The sequence below is a fragment of the Eptatretus burgeri genome, chromosome 6 (genome assembly GCF_056783735.1).
Source record: "Eptatretus burgeri isolate ZD-2024b chromosome 6, Ebu_testis_v1, whole genome shotgun sequence".
NCBI lineage: Eukaryota > Metazoa > Chordata > Myxini > Myxiniformes > Myxinidae > Eptatretus > Eptatretus burgeri.
In genome coordinates this window covers 14,216,749-14,232,366 of record NC_140966.1, presented here as the reverse complement: position 1 = coordinate 14,232,366, position 15,618 = coordinate 14,216,749, and the positions used below count along the sequence as shown (strand labels likewise).

At 45.8% G+C, this 15,618-nt stretch overlaps 1 protein-coding gene across 7 annotated transcripts in view; it reads right to left on the bottom strand.

Moving 5' to 3' along the window:
- The window catches only part of NOSIP (nitric oxide synthase interacting protein), a 124,427-nt gene that overhangs the window by 97,207 nt on the left and 11,602 nt on the right, over positions 1-15,618 (bottom strand). For 2 of the 7 annotated variants that reach the window (XM_085884160.1, XM_085884159.1), the window contains one exon: positions 6,822-6,922. The exons of the other annotated variants lie outside the window; for them this stretch is intronic. The gene's annotated coding sequence lies outside the window, so the exon portion shown is untranslated. The remainder of the gene's footprint in view (positions 1-6,821; positions 6,923-15,618) is intronic. 7 annotated transcript variants of the gene reach the window in all.

Below are 15,618 nucleotides of genomic sequence, written 5' to 3'. Positions count from 1 at the left end.
CGCTGTGGCCAAAAATCACATTCTTTATTGTACAGCACCGGAAATGAAAGCGACCTTGATCTATCATAAGCTAACACCTCAAGACGTGAGTGAACCTAGAAGTGGTCTCGATCTCATCTGGAAGATCTCGTGGCCATTACGCCCTAAAAGGCCAGCATGGTCTGACATGATGCAGGCTGTTTGTAAAGGTTCCCACCCTGGTACATCAACTATCATATTCCAGCCCATGATAGACATAGAACCATCTGGTGTGAGTTGTATATTTTCAACTCTGCACTTCATTGTTGGTGAGTGCAGCCGGAAAGGATACACCCCGTGCTAACTTTCAACTAGCAATTTTGGTGGAAGTCGAAAACCATAATCATGGAAGAGCAAGGAAAAAAAGCGACCTGAAAACCATCATACTGTTTTGGAGGCTTCCACACAATCATGAGCCTACTCGCTAGCTCTGGACATTTGATGCATTCATCAGGGCTCAAGGAGGTGTTAGACCTTGTGTATGCTGAAAACACAGTGAATCACATGCTTAGTGGCAAGGCGTATGCCCGGGCGATCTGAGGACACTTTTTTATTGATGCAGCTATGAAGGCTACCATGATGTTCGAAGCATACAGCACATTGCTCCCAGGGACTAAAATGCCTGGCCATCATGATACAACTGATGAAAATATCAACGAATGTCAAACAGACCGTGAGCAGATCAGGTTGTTGTCAACTGATGGTACCTCAGGTCCAGCAGACCATGAAAAATCCGCAAACAGTGCATCAGATCATGCATTAGATCTTCAGAGGGCAATAGATCTGTAGGATGGGTTACTCTCTGGAGAGATATATGATGAAGTAGTGTTTTCCGACACCTGAATCCTAAGCGAGTGGCCCGTGTTCCGTCGTCCTGAATCCTGAGCGAGTGGCCCGTGCTCCGTCGTCCTGAATCCTGAGCGAGTGGCCCGTGCTTCGTCGTCCTGAATCCTGAGCGAGTGGCCCGTGCTCTGTCGTCCTGAATCCTGAGCAAGTGGCACGTGCTCCATCGTCCTGAATCCTGAGCGAGTGGCCCGTGCTCCGTCGTCCTGAATCCTGAGCGAGTGGCCCGTGCTCTGTCGTCCTGAATCCTGAGCAAGTGGCACGTGCTCCATCGTCCTGAATCCTGAGCGAGTGGCCCGTGCTCCGTCGTCCTGAATCCTGAGTGAGTGGCCCATGCTCTGTCGTACTGAATCCTGAGCGAGTGGCTCGTGCTCCGTCGTCCTGAATCCTGAGCGAGTGGCACATGGCTCACTCTTCCCTTCTTCTCCTCACTCACCTCTCCCACTCTCCCAACCTCTCCTCTTCTCTCCTCGCGCGCTCTCCCCTCCTCTTGCGCTCTCCCCTCCTCTCCTCTCACGCTCTCTCACTCACCCCTCCCCTCCTCTCTCCTCCCTTCCTCACCTCCTCTCTCACTCTCCCCTCCCCTCCTCTCTCCTCCCTTCCTCACCTCTGTCACTCTCCCCTCCCTCCTCTCCTCTCTCACTCCCCTCTCGCACTCTCCCCTCCCCTCGCACTCTCCCCTCCCCTCCTCTCGCACACTCCCCTCCCCTCCTCTCGCACACTCCCCTCCCCTCCTCTCCTCTCTCACTCTACTCTCCCTCCCCTCCTCTCCTACTCTACTCTCCCCTCCCCTCCTCTCTCACTCTACTCTCCCCTCCCCTCCTCTCTCACTCTACTCTCCTCCCCTCCTCTCTCACTCTCACTCTCCCCTCCCCTCCTCTCTCACTCTCACTCTCCCCTCCCCTCCCGTTCTCTCTCATTCTCACTCCCCTCCCCTCCTCTCCTCTCTCACTCTCCCCACCTCTCCCACTCTCCCTCCCCTCCTCTCTCACTCTCCCCACCTCTCCTCTCGCACCCTCCCCTCCTCTCCCGCACCCTCCCCTCCTCTCTCCTCTCACACCCTCCCCTCCTCTCCCGCACCCTCCCTCCTCTCCTCTCGCACCCTCCCCTCTCGCACCCTCCCCTCCTCTCCTCACCTCTCGCACCCTCCCCTCCTCTCCTCACCTCTCGCACCCTCTCGCACCCTCCCCTCCTCTCCTCTCCTCTCCTCTCACACCCTCCCCTCCTCTCCTCTCGCACCCTCCCCTCCTCTCCTCTCGCACCCTCCCCTCCTCTCCTCTCGCACCCTCCCCTCCTCTCCTCTCGCACCCTCCCTCCTCTCCTCTCCTCTCGCATCCTCCCTCCTCTCCTCTCACACCCTCCCCTCCTCTCCTCTCGCACCCTCCCTCCTCTCCTCTCGCACCCTCCCTCCTCTCCTCTCGCACCCTCCCCTCCTCTCCTCTCGCACCCTCCTCCTCTCCTCTTGCACCCTCCCTCCTCTCCTCTCGCACCCTCCCCTCCTCTCCTCTCGCACCCTCCCCTCCTCTCCTCTCGCACCCTCCCTCCTCTCCTCTCGCACCCTCCCCTCCTCTCCTCTCGCACCCTCCCCTCCTCTCCTCTCGCACCCTCCCCTCCTCTCTCCTCTCGCACCCTCCCCTCCTCTCCTCTCCTCTCGCACCCTCCCTCCTCTCTCCTCTCCTCTCGCATCCTCCCTCCTCTCCTCTCCTCTCGCATCCTCATCTCCTCTCCTCTCCTCTCGCACCCTCCCCTCCTCTCCTCTCCTCTCGCACTCTCCCCTCCTCTCCTCTCCTCTCGCACTCTCCCCTCCTCTCCTCTCCTCTCGCACTCTCCCCTCCTCTCCTCTCGCACTCTCCCCTCCTCCTCTCCTCTCGCACTCTCCCCGCCTCTCCTCTCGCACTCTCCCCGCCTCTCCTCTCGCACTCTCCCCTCCTCTCCTCTCGCACTCTCCCCTCCTCTCCCCTCGCACTCTCCCCTCCTCTCCTCTGCCCTCCTCTCCTCTCCCTTCCCCTCCTCTCCCCTCCTCTCCTCTCCCCTCCTCTCCTCTCCCCTCACACTCTCCCTCCTCTCCCCTCGCACTCTCCCCTCCTTTCCTCTCCCCTCGCACTCTCCCCTCGCACTCTCCCCTCCTCTCCTCTCCCCTCGCACTCTCCCCTCCTCTCCTCTCCCCTCCTCTCCTCTCCCCTCGCACTCTCACCTCCTCTCCTCTCCCCTTCTCTCCTCTCCCCTCCTCTCCTCTCCCCTTCTCTCCTCTCCCCTCCTCTCCTCTCCCCTTCTCTCCTCTCCCCTCCTCTCCTCTCCCCTCGCACTCTCACCTCTTCTCCTCTCCCCTCGCACTCTCACCTCCTCTCCTCTCCCCTCGCACTCTCACCTCCTCTCCTCTCCCCTCGCACTCACCTCCTCTCCTCTCCCCTCGCACTCACCTCCTCTCCTCTCCTCTCCCCTCGCACTCACCTCCCATTCTCCTGGATTTAAGCGGAAACTTCAGAGTTGCTACAACAAGCCTATGGTCAGTACTGAGGAACTGAGCACTCCAGTAGACCCTGCAGTTCTGGATCATCTAGCTACCATCAACGAGTACATTGTCAATCTCCCTTGCCACACCGCCAGTCCAGCGATGGAATACCATTGGAATACCAAGTCCAGCGATGAGCATGTGGGTGCTGAAACCATGAACCAGCTACCAAAGTCCATCACTTCTTACAAAGTTAAGGAACTAAGTGCTATCCTGGTTCAGTTCCTGACCCATGCGGACCAACACATGTCGCATAACCATCCCCATCAGTTCCAGTCGATGCATTGAAATCTCCCAAGACGAGAAGAGTATCTCGCCTGGGGCACTGATCAACCAGAGACGAGAGCGTGGCATAGAATGCCTCCTTCATGGTGAGATCACTGCCTAATTTGGAGCATATACAGAGACCAGGGAAGTGACACCCGAGGAGTGACGAATCCTTCGTCTCATAATACGCTCGTTGACCGGTGTTACCTCAATTATCATTGGAGTCAGCTTATTGGACACAGCTACAGCAACTCCTTGGGCATGGTAACTATCAGAGCGATCAGACCAATCGCAGGTGTAACCACTCACCATGATCTCGCCACATCCGGGCTCCAAACCTCAGAGAGTGCTGCAATACCGATGTCCAAATGCTTGAGCTCAGATGATAACAGAGACAGGTGATCATCCTCTCTTTGGGAGAGGACATTCCAGGCACCCACCCGAAGGTACTGCCTCAAGTTAACCCAAGGAGACTGCCGTCTGGTGGACGACACCTCAGCAACACCCTGACACACACTACCGCAATTTGACCCGGGAAGGTTACCCCGTGGTTTCCCTCCTATCATCAAAGATTGGTGGTCCCGAAGGCTTTGCCCCAATGCCCTGAAAAAGGCAACTGCACAGGATGTACTCCCACGGAGTGTTTTTTTCAGATTTTTACCTTGGCATTCTGCGAAAGGTTATGTTTTGGTCGCTGTGTATTTATTTATTTGTGAATATGTGTGTTTGTTTGTTATTCGCATAACTCAGAAATTATTAAACCGAATTGCATGAAATTTGGTGGGATGATTCGTGAGTATCCAAGGACGATTTGATTAGATTTTGGGAGCGATCGGGTCAAAGGTCAAGGTCAAGGTCATGAAAAGGTCAAAAACACTCTTTTGAGCATAACTTCCTTCATAATACAGCTATCGACATGCAACCACCGCCATGTTGTTCCATGACGAGATACCTTTCGGATATGTAGTGTCAGATTTGACGTAACGCCATCGGAAGTGCGTCTAAATGACGTCACAAGATGACGTAAATTTTCAATTTTCGATCATACCATTTTGTAGGACTTACCTTAAGGACGTCACACACCAAATTTGACTTCGATCGGACTGACCGTTATGACGTCATTGACGTTTGAACATGACGTTTTTCAATTGTGGCTAAAATGTCCTGATATTTTACATTCAAATATCAAAAGAATTTATAAAGCAAAGTCTCCCAAATCCAGGCATTAGGATCAGTACCAAAATATCTGTTTATTGATGTACAGGTTTTGCCAATTAACTCTGTAGTCAAGGTCAAGGTCACACTCAAGGTCAAAATATACTTGTAGGCATAGCTTCAGATCTAATAGAGCTATTGACATGAAACCAACATTAAAACGTTCAGTGAACTACGAGCTTTCAGAATGGTCGTCCCCGATTGGACGTGACATCCCCGGAAGTGCGTCAAAATGACGTCAAAAGATGACGTCATTTTTCAACTTTTTAATTTTTCAGTGTTTATCATTCCATTCTGTTGGACTGCCTTCAAGGAGGTTACACACCAAATTTGACGTCTATCGGACTGACGGTTGTGACGTCATGGACGTTTTAAAATGACGTTTTTCAAATGTGCCCGGAAAAAAGTTGCGGCGGCGAAGGTATGCGATCTACCGAGTGCCCGTTCTCGTTTAAAATGCTTAAGAATGTTTTGCGGAATGAAGGGTTTTACGGTGGCCGGAGTGCAAATTCTGCCACGAACCTCCTTATAAAAAGTAACCCAACTGCAGGAGGACGCCTGCAGACACAGTTGGGCACGAGATATGGATGACTGTTGGCTCACAAGGAGCTCCTCCGCCCTTTGACAGGTTTTGTTCTTCTTCCTGCTGGGTGTCCATATCGTACACACTCCTCACCAAGAAACTTGGTGGAGGAGACGGTTTAGTCACCGACAACCCGACCATGGAACAGGTTGGTGAAGGTTCACATGGTACCGGAAGCAAGTCACAGATCTAATCTGACCTGACCTGCAGCAAGACAGGAGGGAAGGTCATTAAGAATGAATATCAGCACACTTACATCGAACTATCCATGTCTGGGATCGATTCTCATCACAACTATAAACTGTCTGAATGGTGCTTTGTTGGCAGGGCATTGCACCACAAAGTGTGCTTGATGGACCTTAAATTGGGGACCAGCCTGGGAGCAATAGTTGGTGGAGGGTAAAGATTTCATGGTGCCTTTCGCACAGAGTAGGCAAATTATCGCTGACACCCTAAGTTCCAAATTATTGCCACCTTCAGTCAAATCTCAGGACTAACCAGTTGCTTGATGAAGTACTTGAACAAAACCTTCCCTGATAGACTGCAAAGTAAGGTGCGAATAATTGAGGCTGTTAAAATAGTAGTACTGTCTCTCTCTGTCTTTTCTGTCTCTCTGTGTCTATCTGTGTCTCTCATTATACTCTTTGCAGAGCGTTGGTGCTGCTGAAGCAGCTTCCTGAGCAAGGTTTATGCTGGATGGTTTGCCATTGCCTTATCAGCAGTAGTTTGGGCTGGAATTTGGAATTAGGCCAGGGTAGCTCACCTACTCTAGGGTATTCAACGTCCAACAACGAATTAGGGTAGACGGGATGCCTATTTAACATCCATCCGAGGGACAGCACACACATTGATTAATCACTCTGCCTGTGAAACACTGGGATGACAGTTTATAGCTGGGTCGGGATTTGAACCCAGACGAGAAAGCTGAGGTGAGCATGCACACCTCTCGGTAATCCTACCAGCCCGTAGTAGTAGTAGTAAAGTCATTTAGAACGAAAGGATTGAAAATAAAAAGCAGTTTAAAAAAGGAAAAACATGAGAAGGAACAGAATAAGAAAAAAAAGTCAAGGTTATTAAATGGTAGAAGAAATGTAAAAAAAAGAAAATGTAAAAATTATGAAAAAGGAGCAGAAAAAATAACATGGTGAGAAAAAGGGACCACCCATACCCTTCAAAAAGATGAAGAAAATTTTCAAAAAAACTAAGAAATAGAGAATAACAGTGAGGAAGAGCATGATGAAAATTAAAGTACAGTCCAAAAAAAAGAGGAAAAAGTAAAATGAGAATGCAAATTCTTAAAAGGATAGGAAATATAAAAAAAGGTTGCGGGGAAGAGCAGATAGGCGGGGGGTGACTGCGGGAGAAAATAAGCTGTGTACAGACCCCAAATTTGATGGAGTGATGAGGGGGCAGCGGGCAACTTAGGGCTGGGAGACGAGTGATCCCATGACCATGAGGCTCATCAATTTTACCGGCCTGTCATCCTGCAAGTGCCACAACAAAGAGCAACAGCCACAACCAGTTCACTTTCCACCCCACCCTACCCCCAACCCAATTTCGTAGGAGTTGTGTCCTCCCTCATGACTGATAAATCAATAAACATGTATGAAAATGATGTGCAGATACACAATTACATTTGCAGTGATGCATTTCAACGGGTGAAGAGATCTATCACTTTCCCTATAAAAGACTGTGGAAGAGCAATAAAATACCGGGAGATGTTTTTTATTTGTGCAAAATAAATGGCTCGCTCAGTACTGCCGAGAAGTGTTTCCATGGCTAAAATTATTCCTTTGAGGCTGGGGTCTCCTGTTACCAAGGTGAAGGACCAAAAGTGATAATCAACTCATTGTGTGTTTGGGACTACAAGATACAAATAACATCAAAATAAATACCATCACCCAACAGTATCTTTGACAACATTTGTAGATGTGTCACACGAGACGCCAAAGACCAAAGTTACTCCAAAACATATATTTGCTGAAAAGCCTGCAATTAACTGCACTTGTAATGAAGCCTTGGTTAGTCACATAGTTCAGAACATTTGTAGATGTAATATCACTGAATTGGACCATCCATTGATGTAACTAATTGGTGTGACCCCACGGTTACGTTTTTTTTTAAAAGATACTTTACGGAGTCTTTCTATCACTCCCCCCCCACCCCCCCAATCTCCTCTCTCACCGCTTCACGTATCTTGACCAAACTATGCAGGCATAATTACTCGTAACAACGTTTTAAAAGTCTGCTTGTGGCATCAAAATTTACTTTAAACTCCTCCATCTATTCCATTTGCCCCAGTCGAAAATACTCATATCAACAACTTTGTTAGTCATGCCCGATTACATCACAGCATTGCAACGGGGATGTAAATGCACACAGCTTAATAGTTACAATTACCAGCATATAAGATCCATCACTGTGCTGAAGGGAATAGCAGTCTTTGCTGTGATGGCTAATCTATGGGACAAGAACAAAAAAATGATTCCTGAAAGATCCTGCCCTCCATGTGGGGGATAACCAGCATTGCAAGTTGGTGTTTGCAGTTTCGACATGTGTGCCCATGTACACAAACCAAACTTTATTATTATTATTATTTTGTATCACAAACATTCCCAGGTTCCCTAAATCCACTGTCGTTGGATTTATTGAAATCTGTTAATCTGTTCTCAAGGTCTAACATGACAAACAGACAAACAGACAGATGCGGCTCCATTTATAATACAGTACAGACTAGCAGGGACCCACAGAACATCTGCACAATGCAAAATGTGACTTCAAGTCCTCAACTCCACCCCCACCCCCACCAAAACCGCAAGTCACAACCCCACCTCCCAACCCAAACTTCTTAACCTTAGCGTACAACAACCTTCTATTTTATTTTCACGGTGTTTCGCATTAAAGTATGAAACTTTTCTGTGTACTATATAGATAAATAAGCACTAAACTTCAACACTCTCAAGGAAACTATATTCAAAACAAGTTGTACAGGTTACAGAAACAAAGATGGACTTAAAATGGAGAAGTAAAAAGGCAGATAAAGTAAGACAAGAAAAAAAAGGAACAATTTACCCTTTTCCTAGCTTTAATGGAACAAGTATCAGGAGGTTTGAATCTAGCGAATGTAGTTTATGCACACATCTTTTATACAAGTCTTACCTTGTTGATACAAGCAGTGTTTTGGGGCTTCTAGAAAGTGGGAATCATACAAGTGCATTTTTCAATATTGGGTTGTTTTATTAACCTCCGCCATCGAAGATCGGAGGTTACTGTTTTCACCCCTTTCTGTTTGTTACTTACGAAATCTAAAGATTTTGTAAGTATATTGATGCCTTCCGTTTCTGTTTGTTTGTTTGTTTGTTTGTAGGCACGATAACTCGAGAACGGAAGAAGCTACCAATGTCAAATTACACCACGTGATTCAGGAGGGTGATGGCTAGTGCTGATTAGATTTTGGTCAAAATCGGTCAAAGGTCAAGGTCACAGTGAGGTCAAACATAATTCCGTAAATTCATGTGGAGAAATGGAGTATTTTTGCTTCGCTCGACGTTACGAGTTCGTTTTAACTTCGATTTTAATTTTGTCTTCGGTTTTTGCGATCGCTGAGGACGCTTAAAACTCTGTTGTCGAAATTCTGGAACAGCGATGAATAACTGATATATATAATAAATAATAAGTCTTTTATCAGATTCTTCTGAAAAGTAATACACCTATTATCTGGCATATCCTGCTGGTACTGAATCACTTTTTAAAAATAAAAACAAAAAAATGGAATTTTTATAAGAAATCTAGTTTTTGTCTGGGACTCATTATCTGCAAACCAGTGTAAAATCGTAGACCACAATGAATTCAGAATTCAAGCTCCCCTTGGGCTTCTGACTGATTCATGCTTTTATTAGATCACGAATCACGAATCACTGCTCATCTTCACTCTTTCATTCCTCTTTTTTCCCGCCTTTGGAATAAACTTCCTCACTCTATTCTTTCCCATTCTTCTCTCCAGGCTTTCAAAACAGCTGTTCACCACCACCTCTTATCTTCCCCCATCCAAATCCTCGATCTTTTCTACCCCCGATAATCCACCCAAGCCCACTTCCTTCATTTCTCCTGCTTTCCTTCCTGAAAGTCCTTGAAATGTCCATCTTCTCTTCGCCATGTTCCCCGTCCCATCCCCATCCCTCTCCCTTCCACAGTTCACCTAATGTGTCTGTTCCCCACTGTTTTGTCCCTTCCACTCCCGCCCCTCTTGTCTCATGCCTCCTTGCTGTGAGTTGTGTGTTAGCTCTCATACGAGCCTCGACCAAGGTATACAAAAAAAAAAAAAAAAGACAAGGTCAGAGGTCAAGTTGACGATTTTGTAAGTACCAGTCTATGACTGCTTGTTTGTGAACAGTATTATGGAAAAAACTCCTCGACAGATTTCGACGAAACTTGGTGGGGTGGTTAGGTATGGTCCAATGATCATGCCATTAGATTTTGGACTTGGTCCCCCCCACCCCAAAAAATTAAGAGAAATTTTTTATATTTTTTTTGCATTTCTACATGTTTTAAGTGATTTCCAACCCCCCCCCCCCCCCAAAAAAAAATGTTGGAGAAAAGAACTATAACTGTTAGCACTGTTGACATCATATTTAATGAATAAGATATAAGGTTCACTTGAGTGACCCAGCAGTATTGGCGGCAGAGGTTTTGCACTCTCCTGAGTGCTCCCCCTCTAGTTGATATACTTTTTGGTCAGAAGTTATATAAATAGGTTTGAGCAAGATTGACATCATGTTAAAAGTGGATGTTTATTGAATCCTATGTTAAGTGGAATCACGTGAATGTTGACAACCAACTCAAATGATGAGTAGGTGAGCAATCGCCGGCACCACAGCCAAATCCTAAATTCCTGCCCTAGTCGAACATCAGGCCTGGCCAACTGGTTCGTGAAGACTCAGGCCAAGCTTCTCCCAGCCGACCCCACAAGAAAAGGTGGGTTAATAATGAGCGTTAAGGAATAAGAAGAAGAAGAAGAAGAAGAAGAAGAAGATTCAACAGAATCCAGGAGAAACATATAATTCTGGATTGCCAGCAGAGAGAGCAGTATGTAGAAGGGCCTTGAAGACTTCAAGTAGCTGTCACTTTCCAAGGAAAGACTTGGATTGATGGAAGATGTCTCATCTGCGGCTGGCTTTGGATTCCAGCTTTGCCATGTGTTTGGCCCAGGAAAGGTCGTGGCTGATAGTGAGGCCTAGAAGTTCAAGAGACTGAACTTCTTCCAGTGGATGACCAAGGAAATAGGCGATTTATTTTGATGACCATTCCAGAGCAATTGGATGACAGATTTTACAAGATTAAAGGACGTGTAATTTATCAGAACAGAGTCTTATAATTTCCAGAGACACAGCTGCTGCCTGCCAAGCAGAGATGGTGCACTGTTCGACGCAATGTTGAGTTATCTGCAACAAGGAAGAGAGAGTTTTCCAAAGCATCAGGGAAGTCATTAATATAGATAAGGAACAAGACTGGGCCCAAAACATTCCCTTGGGAAACTCCAGCCTCCAATGGGAGAGGGGAGACCAAATGAGGAAACACTGAATATGGCAGATCGAGGGGGAGGCAGTGGGGGTGGGATGCAAGAACAGCAAAGCAGGATTTGAGAACAACGGTACTGATTCCATTTTTGCCTGTCACCGAAGCAGGATCAAGGCTGGACATAACTATCTCTACCTTCCCAGGAGAGAAGTTCAAAGAGTGCAGTATACAATGATAAGACAACACATCAGCATCAGATGGTGAACATCAGATGGTGTTCCAATCCTTTAGTAAGAGGACAGATTGAAGGTTGTATGATTCTCACTTTCTGGAAGCCCCAAAACACTGTTTGTATCAACAAGGTATGACTTGTATAAAAGATGTGTGCATAACACATTGATATAGACAACACATCAGCATAAGATGAGGATAGAGTGGGATGGGTTGGGTACACATTTGAAGGAAAAGGCAGAGTTTAAACACTCTGCCTTATCTCAGGCAGAGTCTACACTGCTGTTTGAGATGAGTGATGGGATGGAGGAAGAGTATACACCAGAGACAGACTTGACAAGAAGCCACCATGACTCAAAGTAATGAGATGAGTTGGATAGTTCAGCCTTGAGATTTGCAAGATGATATTTTCTGGTTTGCCTAAGGATGGACACAAAATTGTTGCGAGCCTAACAAGATGAGAGATATTTATCCAAAGTGAGAAAGCAATCTGCTTGACTGCAACTGCCTCTACACAGGATTCAGTGTACCATGGTCGAGAGGATGCATGGGAAAGTCGCAAAAGAAATGTGTAAACCGGTGCATGAGAGAAAGTAGACTTTTGTGAAAGTATACCCATGTGGAATCGATATCAAGTGCTGTGGAGATGGTGTTCCAATCCTTTTGCGAGAGGACAGATTTAAGTCCCTGCCAGTTGGCCTGTGCAAACAGCCATATCCCGTGTCATTCAGGTTGCTCCCTTACAATAGCCTCAATCTAAAACAATTGGTTAGGACCATCTCCCTGCACATATAATCGGGCATTTGACAGTCTGGCATTCTGCTTTGCTTGCCAAGCTCTGCCTGTGGCATAGGTCGCCTTAATTCCGTTGACTTCTGACTTCCTCCACTCAAGCAGTCTTTTGAGAAAAATAACGACTTTCTGGTGGCCGCAATGATCGATTCCATTGCTGCTTGTAATTGGAAATAAGCTAACCAACCTGTAATAGAGGATCTGTGTTTTTTTTTTGCACCCTCTCGTGCAATTGAGTTACGGTGGCTTTCTTCTAAGCATGAGAACGATGGTTGAAGGTCAAGGACATCCTGCATAGAGAATATAGATAAGAAGCAGAAGCAGAGCATGGGACTAGAGCAGAGTCAGGTTCTATGACCTTTGGGGTGAAGTGCGGGGGGGGGGGGGACAGAGAAGGAGCACATACAAGACATCATCAAGATGTTGAAGGACACTGGTTGCAGAATTCAGCCTTAAGATTTGCAAGTTGCTTTTCTGGCTCACCTGAGAATGGACACACATTTGTTGTGAGCCCAGCAGAATAATCTCAGGTTGCCCTCGCTGGGCATCTTTCTGAACTCTTATCTACCTACAAGGCCTTCATCTGTAGCTTGATGGAGTACTGCTCTCCCCTCCTGGCTGGGATCCCTGACTCACATCTTGCTCAGCTGGATGTCATGGAAACCAAAGCCTTCGGGATTAGTGAAATCTCCTGCAATGAAGTCGAGTCTCTGGGCCTATCACTTTTACATCATAGACAAGTCGGTGATCTCTCTGTCTTCTATCGCCTCCTTTATGGTCTTACACCCTCTGCCCTTTCTTTCTATGCTCTATCCCCCAGCACCAGTCGCCGGCAGGTTTCTGCAAGGTGCATGTGGTCTGCAAGTAACCTTCTTCTGGTGAAACTTCCAAAATCCAGAATCACTGCTCACCTCCACTCATTCGTTTTTCTTTTATTTTATCTGTAGAAGTAACTTCCTGACTGTTCAATCTCATTCTTCTCTCCAATGCTTCAAGACAGTTGTTCACACCATCTCAAGGTTCACACCATCCCCCATCCATATTCATGATCTTTTATACCCTCATCAACCCTCCCCAAGCCCACCTGTTTCAATGTTTCCAAGTTATCGTGCAATCCCCCCACCCCCACCCTTCATCCTCCACTTCTACTTCTTCCCCAGTTTTCCCTTCCACCTCTGTGATTGAGAGTTTGCACTTGTATCCAGCTCATTCACCCCCTCCCCTTGCTCTAATTCTTCCCCATATCCCTTCTTCCTCCAGGTATATTTTGTCACTCTGGCCAAATGCCGGGTGTTCCGCCCCCTCCACTGTTCTTTCTTTTCTGTTATTCCCTGGTCAGTTCTGTGTCCTAACTACTCCACAAACCTATGATCTGTATACAAAAAAAAACAACAAAAACCCGACGGAAAGTAAGCTTCACATAACTATCACGAGTAAACCTCACATGCCACCACAACAGATGTAGACACAGACACACAGACAACATTTTCTTTTTCAAAACAAAAGCATTTGGGTCATACAGACTTGTTTCTTGGACAAATCTGCCAAAAACTTTCAAGCCTAAAATATTGCTTCAGCCACACCCTTGGCAGCATGTAGCATGCATTTTACAGAATGTTTTTTGTAGATAAACCATGAAGGTTGGATTGGTATTTTATGGCTGAGGCCGAATGGTTAAACAGTCCAGTTGTGTTAAAAAAAAAGGATTTGCCAACATCTCAAACTTTATTATTTTGCCATGGGCAATGCTTACAAGATGTAAACTGCAGTAATATGGACCCGATAAGCTTGAGCCCAACATGTTATCAGAGGTTAAATATAAGTCAGGAAAGAATAAGTACACAAAGTGGGTTGAAAAATCAACAAAGTGAATTCAAGAAACTAACCGAATATGTAAAGCTGGTCGTATGTGCTCTATTTGGCCTAGCCTGGAGCTGTGGGATATGGAGTGGCCCCTTCGGATATCACCGAAAGCTGATACTATCCCAGCGCAGTGTGAGATTTATTATTCTTGGCAATGGCAGGAAACAGTCTAGTCATGTTGGGAAGAGTGTTTGTCTACCCTTGAGACAAAAAGGGAAGGTTTTGGTGCAAGCACAGGTGGTACGGGGGAATCCTTCTGACCACTGCCATCATTAACGGCTGCTTTGGTTCTGCATGGTGTCTGTTGCTTTAAAGGCAATCTGGTATGGATCAGCTGTGCAGTAGTGAAATTTGTTCAAGAATATATATTTTACTGCTTTAGAGTGTTGCACTTGAAATGAAGTTGTCATTATCATCAGACTTTTTGTTTATTGTTGAAAACATCTTTGAAAAAACCAACAGCCAGAAATAAAAAGAGACAATCTATTCCATTGCTACATACTGTCTAATATATATATATATATATATATATATATATATATATATATATATATATATATATATATATATATATATATATATATATATATATATATATATATAGAGAGAGAGAGAGAAGCTGCAGTGGTGTACATAAATCTTTTTACAACTGGGATAAGCAGAAAGTTTGAAATGACCTTAAAGGAAGTGATAATGAAATTAAATGAAGAGACTATCCCTGCAAGTGGCTATGCTAATAATGGAATGTAAACAAACAGTCCCTCAAGTCTACAGACAACAGAAAAGAGTGCCAAATAAAATTAGGGTTCACTTCAGAACACTGAATGTAAAAGGCACATCACCTAGAGGAATTGCCAGTGCATTAAAAGAATTGTGGGAAACCACAGACCTGAAACAGCTGTGCAGATCATGAACGTGATCAACAGCAAATAAGAGGGTAACAAATCTGAAAGAACAATGCGCCTGGTGGAGCATTTCACAAGAATGAAGTCAATGGCACACGCGCACCATTGCAAATCCCCACACTTCCCACCTCAAGCAAAGTTTAAAGATGGTAAAATGTTCCACCAGGAATGACCCAAAATAAAACTTTGTTATTTTTTTCCCCATTTTGACCCTACAACCCCAAATCCCCACCCATGGAGCTAAAAAAACAAGTTACATATTTCATGAATCTCCCAATGTTGATTGCATATACAAAGTTTCATTAAAAATATGTTTTAAAATGTGCCTGTAATTGCATTTTTTGGTGTCTGACCTTTTGACGCCATCCCAGGGAGAGAGCCCAAAAATGATGCTGCTCTCGCACCTTCTTGCCATGTGGCGATCGGCTCTGTCTGTCTGGTGACAGACAGACAGAGCCGATTACAATATACCCCCATTATTTTTTTCTTCAAAAAGTGTGGGTATAACAAGTCCTTAATTGGAGGTTATTAAAAATCACTAATGATAGACAGTGGCTTCTCACCAATCAGAGTAGATGCATTCCAGAGATCTTTTTATTTGGCAACAATCCTAATCCCTCCCCATCCTGCATAGTATAGTATACCAATTAATATGCAAAAACGCATAAAATTGACGTTGAAATCTGCATCATGCTACAAAATTCAGAGCACCATGATAATGTAGAATAAAATAACTATACATATATTTCCAAAAGGAGATGCATCCATGGAAGTGTCGTTGGTTGTTATCTACATATGCGCGTTTCACAATGTGGAACAGAGCCCTCCCAGGACTGGAAGTATCCACCATCGTTTCAGTGAAGGATTGTGAT